Source organism: Ascaphus truei, chromosome 3 (assembly GCF_040206685.1).
Source record: "Ascaphus truei isolate aAscTru1 chromosome 3, aAscTru1.hap1, whole genome shotgun sequence".
NCBI classification, from domain to species: Eukaryota; Metazoa; Chordata; class Amphibia; order Anura; family Ascaphidae; genus Ascaphus; species Ascaphus truei.
In genome coordinates this window covers 214,988,248-215,004,998 of record NC_134485.1, presented here as the reverse complement: position 1 = coordinate 215,004,998, position 16,751 = coordinate 214,988,248, and the positions used below count along the sequence as shown (strand labels likewise).

The 16,751-nt window shown below is 38.8% G+C and overlaps 1 long non-coding RNA gene across 1 annotated transcript; it reads right to left on the bottom strand.

The window, feature by feature from the left end:
• Positions 1 to 2,303: 2,303 nt before the first annotated feature.
• On the bottom strand, positions 2,304 to 15,563 carry LOC142491017 (uncharacterized). The gene is made up of 4 exons (XR_012800225.1): positions 15,110 to 15,563; positions 3,633 to 3,821; positions 3,270 to 3,428; positions 2,304 to 2,599 (listed from the first exon to the last, which is right to left on the bottom strand). It is a non-coding gene; the product is annotated as an uncharacterized LOC142491017 (long non-coding RNA).
• Positions 15,564 to 16,751: the final 1,188 nt, after the last annotated feature.

Sequence of the window (16,751 nt, the reverse complement as noted above, 5' to 3'; positions counted from 1 at the left end):
CACACGCTTCCACCCATGAACGTCTGGTGAAAACTTGTAAAAATCGTAGTTCGAAATTAAATATTCATACTGTACAGTATATTTCAGATACAGTCGCCATTTTATCTGCTGCAGCATTTATTGCCGAATATATTAAAAATGCATAACTACAGTCAGGTTTTTTATACGCCTGTGGTGTAGCCATAATGTCCACTCAGCTCAGCTATTGTGCGGGGAAAGAAAAAGGCACACATTGAGTATACAAAGCTTTTTATTAAGAACGCCTAATTTGACAACGTCTTCGAAAAATCAAGGTCAATTCACAATGGGCCACTGTAAGTATGTACCAGTATAGACGTGGGTGCTATTTGTTTTAAACACCTGCACCCTTACATTGTAGCAAAATACTGTATACTGTAGCACTGTACCATGCACATTACAATTCAATACAATTCATTAAATGCATTCATTTCTGCCACCTGGCGAATACGCAAAGAATAGCAACCAAATTATAATTCATTAACCTCTGCCACATGGCGGATATGCGAAGAATTGCATCCAAAGAAACAATAAACCATTAAATTAAACAGATCAACCGCGTGTGGCTGCCCGGTGCCGGATTGCGCAAACGTGGCATGAATAGTGGTCAAAATACGGAAATACCGAATGGAATACAGCGGTCAACACGAAAACTGATTTGAGATCCTTTCGAATAACGGCTGTCCCATCAGTACTGTCTGTACATGGAGTTCTGTAAGTCTCAAGGTGCAAGCCTGACACCGCATTATACTGCAATTCGTTACAATTGCTGTATTGTTTAATGGCCTTCACCATTCAAGACATTATCCAAATTTGGTTGTTCTATATATTTTGTTACAAAACGTCTACAACTGTTAGTTAGAGTTTATGGCCACTCCACGCACTCACTCCTGAGTTTTTCGTGAACTGAGAAAGAGTGCAATGTCAATTCCTGTAGGGAAACCAGATTGTAAATTTTGTTTATCTAATTTATTCTGCAATTAATGATGCCACAGATAAGAAAACAACTGTATCAGAAATATATGAGTATCTCATTGCCAATTATGAGTACTTCAGGTATTCTGTTGACTCAAGTTAATGGAAAAATTCAGTGCATTTTACTTTGTCAATAAATCTTTGTTTCCTTCGCATCCCCCCGCCCAATCCGGGTATCACAGGGGGTTTCTGGGTAGTGTAACCATCCTTTACAGATATGTTTGATCATGGCAACTTCAGAAGGAGGAGAAGAAACGGGACCACCAGATTGAACCATGCTTCCCAGCTGCAGCAGCCACCACCTGATTATACCTTGGTAGGTCCATCTGGTAACCTGGGCATACCTGTACCTGAATACAATCTACAGCAGTCAAACCTTGATTTTACCTATAATGCTCAGTATGGGTACCTTTCCGGATATGATAATGCCGAATATCAACCGCATCAGCAAGTTTGGCAAGCTTGGCAAGAATTCTAACAAAGGTAAATAAAATATGTTATTAGCTTTAGTGCCCTATGACTCAAATAGCCTGTATACGATAGTTTACTGTTAGTGTCCATTTTTTGTTTTCCAGAATTGATAGCCTGCTAAATCAACATCCAACATCCACAGCACACAGCCATCAGATGATGAGGATGATGGTGTGAGATGTTGAAGAATCAATATATTACTGTCCCTTTTATAACTTTTCTACGCTTTTACACACTTTCTATAAATATTCTAATTCCCACTTGTTTTCAAACTGTGCTTACTAGTCCACTGTATCTGATAGATACTGTACCGTGCATGAAATATTATCCATTGAGTTAAAATTCACACTGAATGTTTCCTGCTTATTTCCCCTCATATACAGTAACTGTACTATGAATGGGTGTTAATGAATCATGCTGTGCATTGTACTGTAACCTCTGCAGTGTCTCCTGCTGAATGTGTACTGCATGTGATATTCTGACAAGGACTAGTTTGAGTGACACTCACTTAACTGCATGCTGAATGTGTACCGCATGTGACATGCTCACAAGGACTACTTTGAGTGACACTCACTTAACTGCATGCTGAATGTGTACTGCATGTGACATGCTGACCAGGACTACAGTATGAGTGACACTCACTTAACTGCATGCTGAATGCTGCATGTGCCATGCTGACAAGGACTAGTTTGAGTGACACTCACTTAACTGCATGTTGAATGTTGCATCTGACATGCTGACAAGGAATAGTTTGAGTGACACTCACTTAACTGCATGCTGAATGTCTACCGCATGTGACATGCTGACAAGGACTAGTTTGAGTGACACACTTATTTTTCACAACAAAAGGAATGAATACCAACACCTAATGATTATTTTGAAACGATTTTTTACAAGAATATGATGGATACATTCTTACTACATGCCAGTAGCATGTCCATTTCACTGTAACAAAATTGGCAAAACATTGCCAATGTGATTTATATAGTTATTGCATTTTTGTGGATTAAGAGTGTTTGGCCAGAAAGCGCATATTCCATTTACTAATTGTTTCTTGTTGCTAGGTTTGACGAGTTTCCTCAGGTGATGTTTCATTTCATGCCACACGATTTCTATTGGATTCAAATCTGGTGATCTGCAACATCAGGGACAAAATATGTGATTTAAAGCAAATATCCATACAGTACAAATCAACAATATGCAGTTACAATGCAGCTCTTACTCCGGGGAGTCTTCACCCAGTTAATTCCACGTGTGTGAATGTGGGCAGCCAAGGCACTATGCTTTGGGTCATGATCATGGAAGAACCAATACCAGATGGAAACTGAGACTGAATATGGTCAGCTATGGAGTCATAATATGTTCTTGAATAAATTTTGTATCCATGAGTCCTGTACAGAGTACTGAAAAGGGGGTTTAACGTCATACAGTACATTATTACATTATTATTATAGCACATTACTGTCAAATATTATTAAGGACCCTGATCCAAGTCTAGAGATAGCACCCCACACATGGATTTTAAGTGGGTGCTTGGGACGTGGCTTCAGGGATAGATGTTTTTTTTTGTAAAAGGCAAAAGTGGCAAATCTTTCTAGGGTAACTGACGTCTGATCCGAAAATATTACATTGTCAAAAGTTTCCCCACTTTCGATCCAAGCTTGCGCTTGCTGTACTCTTAATTTTGTTGGGCTCTCTTACCATAGGATAATCTCTCTAATGACAAGTTAGAAATGTACAGCTCGCACATGTCCACACTGAACAACAACACTTGCATTATACAATATTGCAGCAAAACACTTTACTTGACACGTCTGTACTTCCAGCCTAATTCACGTCTCATTTTCCTGATGCTGGTCTCGGACATTGTCAGATTATGATCCTGCTGTAGAACTTCTTTAACTGCGGAAGCAGTCCGTTCATCATTTGAATTGCTGATCTCATCCACAAACCGCTTTGCCACCCTACAATCGTACAGTACAAAAATGGGAACTATTACTAGTGTGCAATGAGGGTGAAGGTGAATAGGAGGGGGATGAGGGAGAAATGAGGCAGAGGGGATGTTTTAGAAAGGAGCGAGAGGGGATAATGTAGAAAAGAGGGAACAGAAACAATAATATTCTTATTCAATATAAAAAAAATTATAGACAATACAGTACAGTACTTACTCATTTGTGATCGAGCGAATCCTCTTTATAACTTTAGTCTTTGCATGGGTATGATATCTGACACAGCTAAGAGTGACACAGATGCCCGAGATATGTAATCAGGCAAGAATGTGGCTTAATTGATGTATTTCAGGTGCATCTGGCGTATTTTCATGCTCATCTCCTTTGAAATAACTGTTCTGGGGATTGCTGCTTTTGAAAAGAAATGAAACGAAGCACAGTGAAAGTTCAGTTAAGTACAGTACTGTGCAGTATGCACATCATTTGTCATGAAATGTGAATGTTTACACCCTCTTTTAACACCTATACTGTACCACGAGTTGGGGATACAGTGCATAAAAAGTCAGTATCCACAGTGGCTGATCTGTCTCTGAAATAACTTTTTTCTGTCCAGATACTCTTTTGTGCTTACTCTCCTGACATGGATCAGTCCAAATTCTACGCACACAACAAGTATCTAACTGCTGCTGTCCCTGATAATAGAGAAATGCAGAAGTAGTCTGCATGCCAAAAGCCAAAGATGGCCAGAAATCATACAGTCCCTAAAGAAAAGGCAATAAAAGTTCCCAAAGGAAAACATCATGGACTGGGCTATTGCAGGAAGAAAATTGGAACCGTCATAACTAAGGACATTGAATGGGTTCAAGCGAACGTTGCAGAACCAGACACACCTGGGTCTACTCAAGCTAAAGATGAACAAGAAGCCCGAGTTCTGTAGGTCGCATACTGGAATCTTTAAGTGACTACGGAAGAAATTGCAACACAACACAGCAATACAGGGAAAGAATGGAGGCAAAGTTGGATCAACTTTTGGAGGGAATGGAGGTGATGGAGAGGGGCATGGGCTACATTAAATATGACATTGCTGGGCTCTATTATTTTGTTTCTGTCCCTCCCCCTGTATGTCCGATGCAGGAGCAGGAGGGTGAACTGATGGCAATAGGGGCAAGAAAGCACTGCCTTTGAATTTGCGCAGAAATATTATGACGAACTAAAAAGGCATAACATTATGACCCCGATTCATTTCCGAGCTGTGAAAGAACATTAATGCTTTTTTAAGGCATAAAAGGTGACTTCACTGGCACACCCACACCTATGTGGACGAACTCTTGTTTCAATAATCTACTAAAAACGTACTGTGGTTGTTTTTCATGTAATAAAAATTATTTTTGTTTATAAATTGTTCAATAGTTTCATTGTTTTACAATGTTTTTAGTCTGTTTACTATGTTTTCCCCTCACAAAACTAATATTTTGTTCTCTCAGGTACAGGTACGGGGGAGTGAGTTTAGCTACTTCATGGTTTGTGCATGTCATTAAATTGTGTGCACACTATGCACAGTACAGTAGTCTACAGAGCATCGCTTCAAGTACTGTACTTTACTTTAGGCATCACATTTGGAGACACGGCAGAGGATATGCACAGCTTGATCCATGAACGTAACATCCCCCAAAACTTTGGAGCACACACAATGCAATAAAACATGAATTTGTATCTTGGTTCGAAGGCTTCACTAGTCCATGCTTTGGTGGGTGATGGTTGTTAAAATTGCCCATGCGTTTCGGCGAAGTACTGTATGCAGTGTTAGAAACCTCACTTCACAAAACTAACTAACATTTTGTTCTCAAGTACTTTAGGCATCATGTTTGTAGACACGGCGGAGGATATGCACTTTTAATTGTGTACAGTTTACAGTATGCAGTAGTCTAAAGTGCCTCGCTTTAAGTACTTTAGGCATCACATTTGGAGACACGGCAGAGGAAATGCACAGCAGGATCTATGAACGTAACATTAAACAAAAAAAGTATTGTATACAGAACTGTATGTGTACAATCAAACTTCAGTACTGAATATATATCTTTATACGTATGTACTGTATATACACAGATTGCTGTAAGTACGTTTTCATCTAATAAAAAATAAGTTGTGTTATAAAGTGTTGACTGGTTTCATTGCTCTTGAGCAGTACATTTAATACACTTACGTTAGTACTGGAAATAAAGTACTAATGTTTTATAGCCCTTGTCAACATGTAACATACCGTACAGTGAATGTCACTCAACCGACAGTAGCCCTTGTCAGCATGTACAGAACTGTATACAGTATATACAGTACTGTAGTGTTGACTGGTTTCATTGTTCATTGTTTTAACACGTTTTAAGACGTGAGGGGACACAATAACTCGCAATCACCGGCTTGAGATTCTGGCTGGTATTGCATATAACGCCACATATCGAATTTCTGTCCGTCTTCAGGTCTCACTTCACCCAGGTTAAATCGCGGATAACTCGTGTGAATTTCTTGGGAAATCTCACGTAAGGGACAGGCTCGGATCAGGAAAACCCTGGATACAAACAGGCTACATCTGTATGGCTTTATTGAGCCTGTCCATTTAAACAGCACAGCAAACAAAAATATACAAAAACAATAATCACAAGTATCCCTTTGTAATGGCTAACTTACTTCTCCAGTCCCTCTCTGCAAGGCTGGGGGTGGGAAAACCCCTTACCCACCTATCACCCCAAAATCTAAACTGGTACCTTCAAACAGGTGTCCCTTCAGGTCAGTGGTGTCCAGCTGTCTTGGTGTGCTTGAGGGTCCAGCCTCTGGCAGGTTCCTGGGTCCTCCGTGTCAGGAAAAGAGGTCTGGTCCCCTTGTGTCTTGCTGTCAATACACAGTCCTCCTGTATATTCAAGACCCTCTCCTCATGTCAGCACCATTGTCTGCTGAGGAAATCTCCCTGGGTCTGTTTTAGCAGGAGTTTTAAACCTGTTTGATTACCAGGTGGAGACTGGTTAATTATCTATCTGCACTTAACCAGCTCCCTGCTGGTTTCTCACAATGCTGAGGCTTTGTATTACAGCCTCATTGAGACAGGGTTGCTTCCCTGTTACAAGGCCTTAATACTGATATGGGTTTTCTTATACACTATCAGAATGTTATGTAATTTTTCTCCCTGTCTCTTTATTAATCTTACACTTTACCCAGTTTATCCGGGACAGTCCCAGATTTTCATTAAATGTCCCGGTGTCCCGCCAATTTCTTCAAAATTGTTCAAATGTTCAGATATTTTTAGCTTTTTCCTGTTTGTAAGACGGACGCAGCTGAGGAAGATGGTGGCAGCAGTTGGCACGTCTGGGGGTGGGGGTTGCCTGCCCCAGCTGTCCAACCTAGAAGTCAGTCACAATTTCCTGTGTCTGCTCACCCCCTCCCATCCCTGTAGTCCCACATGACTGCTGCTTGGTCCTACATGCTGTTCACATTTCTCACTGTCTCTTTCATCCATTTATTGCCCTATCTGTTTATTTATTATTCCCTCTGCCATTCTTCCACTGCCTTAGATTGTTAGCTTGGATTTTGCATCTGTGTTTGCATCTGTGTTGCTTGATATTTTTTTTAATTTATTTATACAAATGTTTTACCAGGCAGTAATACATTGAGAGTTACCTCTCATTTTCAAGTATGCCCTGGGCACAGAGTTATACAAAAATACATGGTTACATTAAAAGAACAGGGTTATACAGTGAATTCACAGACATTTCATGGACAGAGAGTTGGAGAATTGGGTACAGGGGATAAAAGAGCTGGTGAGTCAGATTGAAATAGAGCAGCTTTAACATCACTTCAACATCAACCAACATCAGTGAACGGCAGCAAATGGCTCACACCCTGATATGAGGAAGAGAGTAGAGTCCAAATAAAAAGGTATCACCTACTGTGATACTGGAGTACTCATTTATTTTGCAATTGGACTAACATGGCTATTTCTATTTAATTAATGGAAGTGAGATTAAAAGGGAGACTAAAAGAGAGAAATATAAACTAGAGAGATAAAGTGAAAGATTGTGAGAAGATTAAGAGGAGAAAAGGTTGGCAGGTTCTTAGAAAAAAGAAATATGGTTAAACAGATAGATAAATTAATATATAAAAAAATAGATAAGTAATTAAACAGGTAAAAAGAAAATGTTATAGAGATAGACCGATAGGTAACCTCATAGATACAAATCATTTGTCGAGCATACTGTACATATATTAAGATATAGATCCAACTATAGACAGAAAATTAAACAGAAAATATATAGAAATGTCTGTGTGTTTGTGAGTTATTTTTTTAAACAATATAAAATAATGTAAATACTGCAGGCGAACATCTTACACATTTACTATTAAACCCACAAATAGTTAGGGAATTGTAATATTAAGGAAATAAAATATAATATATATATATATATATAGTACAAAAATCAAAAAATACTGTAGCACTCTCTGTAGAATACAGTATAAATCAGGTTTAATGCATCAAGCAAGAATTGTATTGACCCATTATGCTTGCTTGATGCATTAAACCTGATTTATATTCTACAGAGAGTGCTACACTATTTTTTGATTTGTGTACTATCTATTTCCATGGCTGGAAAGTGATCCCAGCTGCTCTGCAAGCACACTGTCTGCAAAGATAAGTAACTTTTTTTTTGTGATACAGTACCTGTTTTAGTGCCCTGCACTCCTTGTTGTGTGTGTGTGTGTGTGTGTGTATATATATATAATCAGTGTTCGACAAACCTATACATTTGCACGCCCCGGGCGAGTGGATTTAACATCGTGGCGAGCTCCTATTGGCCCAAGCAGCACACATGTGGTACTAGGTGGCGAGTAGATTTTTTTTGTTCGGCGAGTAGATTTTTTGGTGATTTGTCGACCACTGTATATAATCATTGTTTCCTCTTGTCAGTCCACTGCCAGATGAAGACCTCCACAAAGATCTTCCTGGTACAGCGGTTACAATCTGCTCTCTTCTACACATTGAACCAACAAATTTTCTGATTTCATCTTCCCATCTTATTTTTAGATGAAGACCTTAAAGAAGTTCTACAAACTAAACCCTCTCTTGTGAGCCGCAGGGCAAGAAATCTTAAAGACCATCTGGTCCTTCCTTATCTTAGTACACCTACACCCGCCACGTGGCTCCCTCCTAAACCTCTAGGAAGCTATAAATGTGGCCACTGCAAGGCATGCATATATATGCGTTTAGCTAAAACTTTTTCTAACTGGAATAATACCAAGGTATTTACCATGAGGCATTTTATCAACTGCCAGACCACAGGGGTCATTTATTTGGTCACCTGCGGATGTGGGATTAAATTTGTTGGCAAGACCCGGCACCAATTGAGACGCCAGGTTTTGGAACATATAGGTTCAAATTGGAATCAGTTGGGCACTCCACTGGCCAAACATCTTGTAACGGCCCACAATGGTGACATTAAGAATCTTTTCTTTCAGAGCATACGTAGATCAGGCCACCCTTGGTCAATGCAAAAGAGACTGGGATAAGTTACTGTTACAATGTGAATGTCAGTGGATATTTTATCTTCATACTAAACATCCTTCCGGTCTGAATGAAGGTTTTCTTTATCCAGTTTTCCTATAAATATTATGGTTGGTGACCGGCTAATAACACTATCACCCAGTGATATGTGCAACTTCCCCACTCCCCAATTTGCCAAAATGCATCCCTTGTTTTACCCATTTTGATGCACTTATAATTATAATGATATTTATTTATCATTTTGGTGCCCCATCATTTATGGTAATTTGTTAGAACCCCACAATGTTATTCCCTGTCATGGATCGTGACATAGCAACGGGAGTTTCTTTACCTGATATTAACATCAGATCACTCTGCTGGTAATTACTTTAGCCACTGCCCCCTTGGGCACGCAGCTCTATGGGCAACCATACTGCAGCGCCAACCATCAGCGAGCAAATTGTTAAGACTCCTCCTCTCCTTTTTGTGTTTACGCAAGTGTTTCAACGTCACTACATATTTTAAGCCCATCGAATGTAGGCAGGAACATACTCTTGATAAAGCTGTTCAAGCGAAACGTACGTCGGGTACTTGAACATATTGAAGTCACCGCAGCCAGCGTTCCAGTCCACACCAGGACACTTCTCTGCAAGCCATTCCAAGCTGAGTATCAATGCTGTATACAACACACAATGATCTATTGTCAGAATGTTACACACTAGTTACAGAAGTGTTGGCTCAGTACCTACTTTCTCCTAGTTATACTACTTAGTCGTTCTCACACGGGACGACTAGGGCAGATATGCTTACTATATGTCTACCATCACAAATATCATCACTGTTTCTTTAGGGAGAATTCTCATTGTCTATGTCTATGTCTATCACCACTAATATCAGGCACACTACACATCAGTAGCTCTATAGTGGTATTGTAGTCACATCACACTACTTCAATATAGCTTAATTCTACTCCCATGACTGTGATAGTTATACTCACCTACCTACCTGTCCATCCACCCTGGCCCTAGCTACAGGGATATTTTAGGCCATTAGTCCTGCCTTGTGCATGCTGTTTTTCTTGCATTTCAGTACCAGAGAGCATTATCTATGTTCATTCTCTATTAATATCAGACACACTACACATCAGTGTTCTAGGGCTCTATAGCAGTTAGTGTAGTTACACCACACTACTCCAATATAGTTTAATTCTACTCCCAGGGATGTTATAGTTATAATCACCTACCTGCCTGTCCATCCACCCTGACCCCTGTTACAGGGATATCTTAGGCCCTGTTTTGTGTTGCCTGTATTATTAGTCTGAGGGCATTCCACCCACTGGGCAATTACTGTCTCTCTCGTATTGTATCACCGAATACCTGTGTGTGTTTATCATCTGGGTACTTATAATGTACTTTTGATTAGCATAAGACTAATTCCAGTCTTTCTGGTTTTAATGTTTGTGAACATTATCTTCCTACTCCCGGTGAATGGGCTCACTTACTTTGCAATATATACACAGCACTCCAGCTGTACAGCAGCTATTTTTGCTCACATCTGATTATTGCTCTGGTGAGGGCTATCTCGTATCTCACCACCAGGAGGAGCAGGTTTATATACCTGAGGCACAACTACAGTATATGAGTCTACTGCCCAGCTTGTGGATATTATTGTCGTTAGTGTCCCATTTTCTTTAGTTTAGTCTACGGACATGTTAGCGAGAGGTAACTCTCAATGTATTAATTCGTAGTAAAACATTTTTATAAATACAATTTGTTTTAACATTGCCACCATTCTCTCCATACTGCTAGGGACCCTTTCTCCTGGCTCTCATAGGGGTATTTTACCCATTTATATATACTACCCTTCACATCAGTGCTTAGTGACAGCATGATATTAGGGGGCTCAGTCCTTCGCCCACTACTCATCTCTGAGGAGTTTCTAGGGCTTAAGCTTTATTGTTATGTTTACTTTTAGTCATCATCTTGGTCTTTTGATATCCTTTGGAATCCAATCGAGTAGCATCTTTGTCCAATGATGGTAATTTCTTCTTACTCTTGTTTTTACGGGCGTACAAAAAACCTTTTGCTTGTGCCTCCTTGAAATCTGCCCAATAAAAAAGGGATAGAGGATCCGCAATTTTGTTGAATTTACCTGGTACATGGCTGGCCTTGATATTTATGATCTGACTCGTGTACGGCAGTATCCGTTTTCACAAAAAGCTCATCACTGGAAGTGAGGTTTCCATTAGAATGTATACTGCACTCACTAGCAAACGGGAAAGTGCTCTCACATAGTCAGTAGTATACTGCCATGAGAGCTTGGAAATCTCCAGCTGTGAGGCATAATATGTACGCATTCAAAAGAAATAAGAGGCATTCCCATGGTCTTGTTTAACTTGTATTTAAAAGGTGATAAGGAATGCGGATCAACACTACGGTCGTGTCATAGACTTTTGTCAAGATGAGATAAGTACAAAAAAGTACAGTATACATTATATACACAGAATATTCCCAAACAAACACACAGAACACACCTCCCTCAGAGGTGGAAGTCATTCAACAAGCAATTAGGGCAAGCACCAAATGCAACTTGTGAAGGTATAAGTTCACCGTAACTGACACTGCTGTATTATATAAGCTACCATTAAAAGTTGCAAAAAACTGCAAATAAACACAAAAATAATACAAAAATCTGTATTAGTATTGTCTGGTAAATAACATACAATAAAATTTAACAACAAAGGTGTAAGAGACAAAATTAGTAACGTGGCTAAAACAAGTGCATACCCAAATAAAGAATAAACAAAAACAATAAAACAGCTAGAAAGGTAATAATTATCATTGAAATCTGTATACGTGAAAAAAGGAGGAGCTGGTATCACAAAATAAACAAAATCTCATCAGATATACATAAGGTCTATGTACTGTACTAAAAGAGAATTCGAGAGATGAACATACTATTCCTAAATCTAAATCTTTTGTAATGATATCAGAACATACTTGTGCCAACTAGTGGGTAATCAGTAGCAGGTCCTCAGACGTGGACTAGGGCACTATGTTTACATGAATGTAAAGCGAAAATTGATATGTGCTAAGTTTGTCGGCCCAAGATGTACTACGGGATAACTACTCTCTAGTATACTAGCGCATTAACAGCCAAAAGGGTGCATGAACAGTATATTAGTAATAGTGAGATCAAATCACACTTGGGTATCATTGCAGTTTAGGTTGAATATAGATGAGCAAAGCCACCAACACAGGTATCAGAGGCAACATCACTGAATGTGTGTGTATATATATATATATATATATATATATATATATACAGTATATATATATATATATATATATATATATATATATATATGAAAACACAAAAGAAAAAGAAACCTCTAAAGTAGCACTCAGACAAATATTTGCAAAAATAAAAAGGGTACTTTAATTAAATCCAAAAAATAACAGAAATACAAACAACTGACTGGTGAGCCTACCTGACTAAAAATTAATTAGTGGACAAAAAAAACCAAAAAATTAAATATTGAAGAAAAACACAATATAATTAACCCAGAGAAATGAAAATTGATGCCCTAAAGAAACCTTGCTCACTGAGGGAAAAAGTAATTTCCCGCAATGAAGCAATACAGACCGGCCGGTCACCAGAAATGTTAATGGCTGAAAGACATCATGGGTCAAAAATGCTAAGCTAAGAAAAAAATCACAGAAAAAAACATTAGTGCTGTACTGATAGCAGTAAAGATGTCAATGACACAAGGATGAACCTAATGCAATTCAAATAGTATTAGAACAAGGAATATTTGGATTTAATTAAAGTACCCTTTTTATTTTTGCAAATATTTGTCTGAGTGCTACTTTAGAGGTTTCTTTTTCTTTTGTGTTTTCATATTATATTTTTCTTCAAGCACCACCTACAGCTTATACCTTATTTCTGTTACAACTATATCAGTTATATTTTTCTGATTTAGGTAGGTTTATTTGACATTGCATTATTTTTTGGAAGTGACGCGGTATTCACCTTTCTGTGTATGTTATATATATATATATATATATATATATATATATATATATATATATATATATATATATATAATGTACAATAAGCGCAAACAAAATACTATACTAGAGCCGGTAGCCAGAGAGTGGAATAGGCTACAACCCGGATGGTACATTGGACAGAATCATTCCTAAGTTGAAATCTCGCGCAACGAGAGTTAAACACCCCCACGTGATGCGGAAGCGGTGAGTGACGTCGGGAAAGCAGGAGGAAACCTGCGTGTCTGGACACGCTGAAGAACTCCTGTTTGGAATCCCCCAGATGGGTACCGTGAAGAGGAGTGAGTTAACAGACGGAAGGAGAGGCAGGCTAGCCCATACCCCCATCTCTCCCTCACAATTGCGTTCTACACTACTGCACTGCTAGCAAGCAGTCTTGCCCCAGACCCACCACCCAGAAGATCATCATAGCGGGTAAGGTGAACAACTGAGATTCATATTCACTATACACCTCATGTGTAAGGAACTGTGTCTAAAGGATATAGTCAGTCTTTTTAAAGACTTACATTTTTCATTGAGACATTATCTCCATATACAGCTTCAGCATCAGTGATCTTCTCTCACAGATTGCATAATTTGCATGTTTTACTATGGTTGTACACCAGTTGTTGGTTACATAGTCTTTTAATAAATATTCTAAAGATAATATCATTCTCAGCCCTGCACTGATTATACCACTATATCAAGCCTGGATATTTAATATACTAACCAGGGGTTCAATCATTATATTCTACGGATGCAACATTGTTGACTAGCTGATTGAGATTGAATATTGAACATAGAGACAAGTATATTTAAATTCCAACCAGCTGTGAGTGTCTCTCCGTTCTATTTAAATACACAATTTATATATATATATATATATACAGTGCTTGACAAATCACCAAAAAATCTTCTCGCCACACAAAAAAATCTACTCGCCACCTAGTACCAAACGTGTGCTGCTTGGGCCAATATTTACTCGCCCAGGGGTTAAATCCACTCGCCCGGGGCGAGCAAATGTATAGGTTTGTCGAACACTGTATATATATATAAGAAATGACCTAGGCGCAAATATGCAGGGAGAGAGAGAAAAAGCAGAAAACCATCATAGGGCAGTAAATCAGAGCAATCAGGGCTTAGGTGGTAAGATATGCATTTACACTTAATTCAGCAATTGTAAGCCTTTAATCCACAATGGGACTCAGGAACTCTGCTGCTGGTGATCTTTAGTATCCCAGTGTGTCCTCTCGGTTGACTGATTGGCCAGGTGTATTGGTTATCTACTCTGCATCTGATTAAGTGTTTTATTTTGCGCTGTTGTATCTTGCTGTTTTATATATATATATATATATCTATATATATATATATATATATATATATATATATATAAAACAGCAAGATACAACAGCGCAAAACAAAACACTTAATTAGATGCAGAGTAGATAACCAATACATATATATATATATATGTAGAGGTATCAGTACCGTGTTAGCCAAGCTTCAATAATCAAAAAATAAATAGATGATACCGTTCTGTGGCTAATAAAAGCATTTCGTTAGCCACAGAACGGTATCATCTATTTATTTTTTTATTTTATATATATATATATATATATATATATATATATATATATATATATATATGTGTGTGTGTGTGTGTGTGTGTGTGTGTATGTGTGTGTGTGTGTGTGTGTATGTGTGTGTGTGTGTGTATGTGTATGTGTGTGTATATGTATATGTATATATATATATAGTCAGATAAGGCAGTTGGCACTCCAATAGGTGCTGGTAAGCCACAGGTGCATGTCCCATATAGAGAATGTAGTTATACGTTACCGTTCCAAGGATTGGTAAACAAGAGACAGCACTCAATGTTGAAAATCAAAGTGCATTAGTGAAAGCAAAAATACATCCAGGGTTTCTGGATGTATTTTTGCTTTCACTAATACACTTTGATTTTCAACATTGAGTGCTGTCTCTTGTTTACCAATCCTTGGAACGGTAACGTATAACTATATATATATATATATATATATGTGATAAAAAATCACTGGCACTCCAATAGAAATTCAATAATGAATAGGTGCATGTCCCATATAAATAATAAAAGTATACATTACCGCATAGCAGCAAAAAGGGAGACAGCACTCAGGTGAATGAAAATAAATGTATTAAATACAGCACATAACTCCAACGTTTCGATCCCACAGGGGGATCTTCCTCAGGGTGGTGCAACAGACACAGGACAGTGAGTGACTTATATACCCCAACACCCAAGTGACATAAACATCTCCACATCATCAGAAAGCATCATCATCGGGCGACAAAACAGCTGTGTATAATACAATTTAATGAGATCATGCTCCAACTCCATGTCTGTACTCCTATTGGGGAATCCAAGTCACATGATCAAACCCAAGCTGTCAGTGTGATTGCATGTAAACAAACTGATGCTGCATCAGCAGGCCCGGTTGTCAAGGCAACCACATGTGTGCTCAACTCTTTAAAGGCAGCAGACACCAGTGGTTGTCATGTGTACTGCACGTGTACAGATACACCACTGCAAATGTGTATGTGCTGTAGCAGTGATGAATTTACTTCTAAACAGCACCTAAGAATAACAGATACTGGCATGCGTATATCAGTAGAATCCTTTGACAGATGGAACACGCTGTAATCCCAGTCGGGTAACCCATAATAAACCTGTCGGCGTCACATGCTGCATGGATATACATAGGTTGCTAGTTAACCCCTAGTATACCAGTACTGCTGAAGGCACAAAGTGCGATCAAATTAAGGGAACATGCTGTCTGTAGAACTACATAAATATACAATATACGGACCTGCAAAAATGTGGAATAAAGAACACCCAATACACAGTGAGGGTAAAGTAAAGAGAACCGGGAGGGGAAAATAAAATCAATGGAAGACTGAACGACAACAATATACAAGCTGTAGTAAAATATACTGTATAATAAATGCATTTTAAACTAATCATTTTGAACTACGCTGATCCATGTACACATACAGTAGATGTTTAACAGTAATAATTACAAACAATTACAAAAAACAACCCAAGTTCATGTCCTCATTCAGGCCTTTGGGGGCCATAGAATCCAGTCTGTGAATCATCCTCGCCTCAAGCTGGAGCAAAAGCCTGTGTCTATTTCCTCCCCTGGTTGGAGTATGGGCTTGTACAACGGGCATACAACGAAAGGTGGCTAAGCTGTGCTGTTTAAGCTTAAAGTGCCTTGCCACTGGTAACAGCTTAAGATCATCAGAATTGGTGGGGTCAGCAAGGCCCTTGCGTATTGTGGAACGATGCATTGCTATTCGTTCCTTAAGCATACGCGATGTCTTGCCCACGTAAACAAGCCCACAGGGGCATTTGATAATGTAGACTACAAATTTTGAGTCACAATTGAGAAAATCCACAATTTTAATTGGATAACCTTTATGCGGATGCATAAAAGTGTTGCCCAGCATTAAATACTGGCAATTTACACAACCTACTGTACACTTGTGCACCCCCGGAGCCTTTGTGAGCCAGGTCGTTTTCGCTGCATATTTATCCACTGGGTTCGCCTTTATGAGGTAATCCCCCACATTCCGACCCCGCCGATAGCAAAAGAGGGGTGGGGACTCAAAATGTTTTCCGATACGTTTATCATTCGCCAAAATGTGCCAGTTTTGCATTATACTGCATTGTATCTGGCTTGAGGCAGTACTATATGTTGTTACTATATGAAACCGATCATTTTC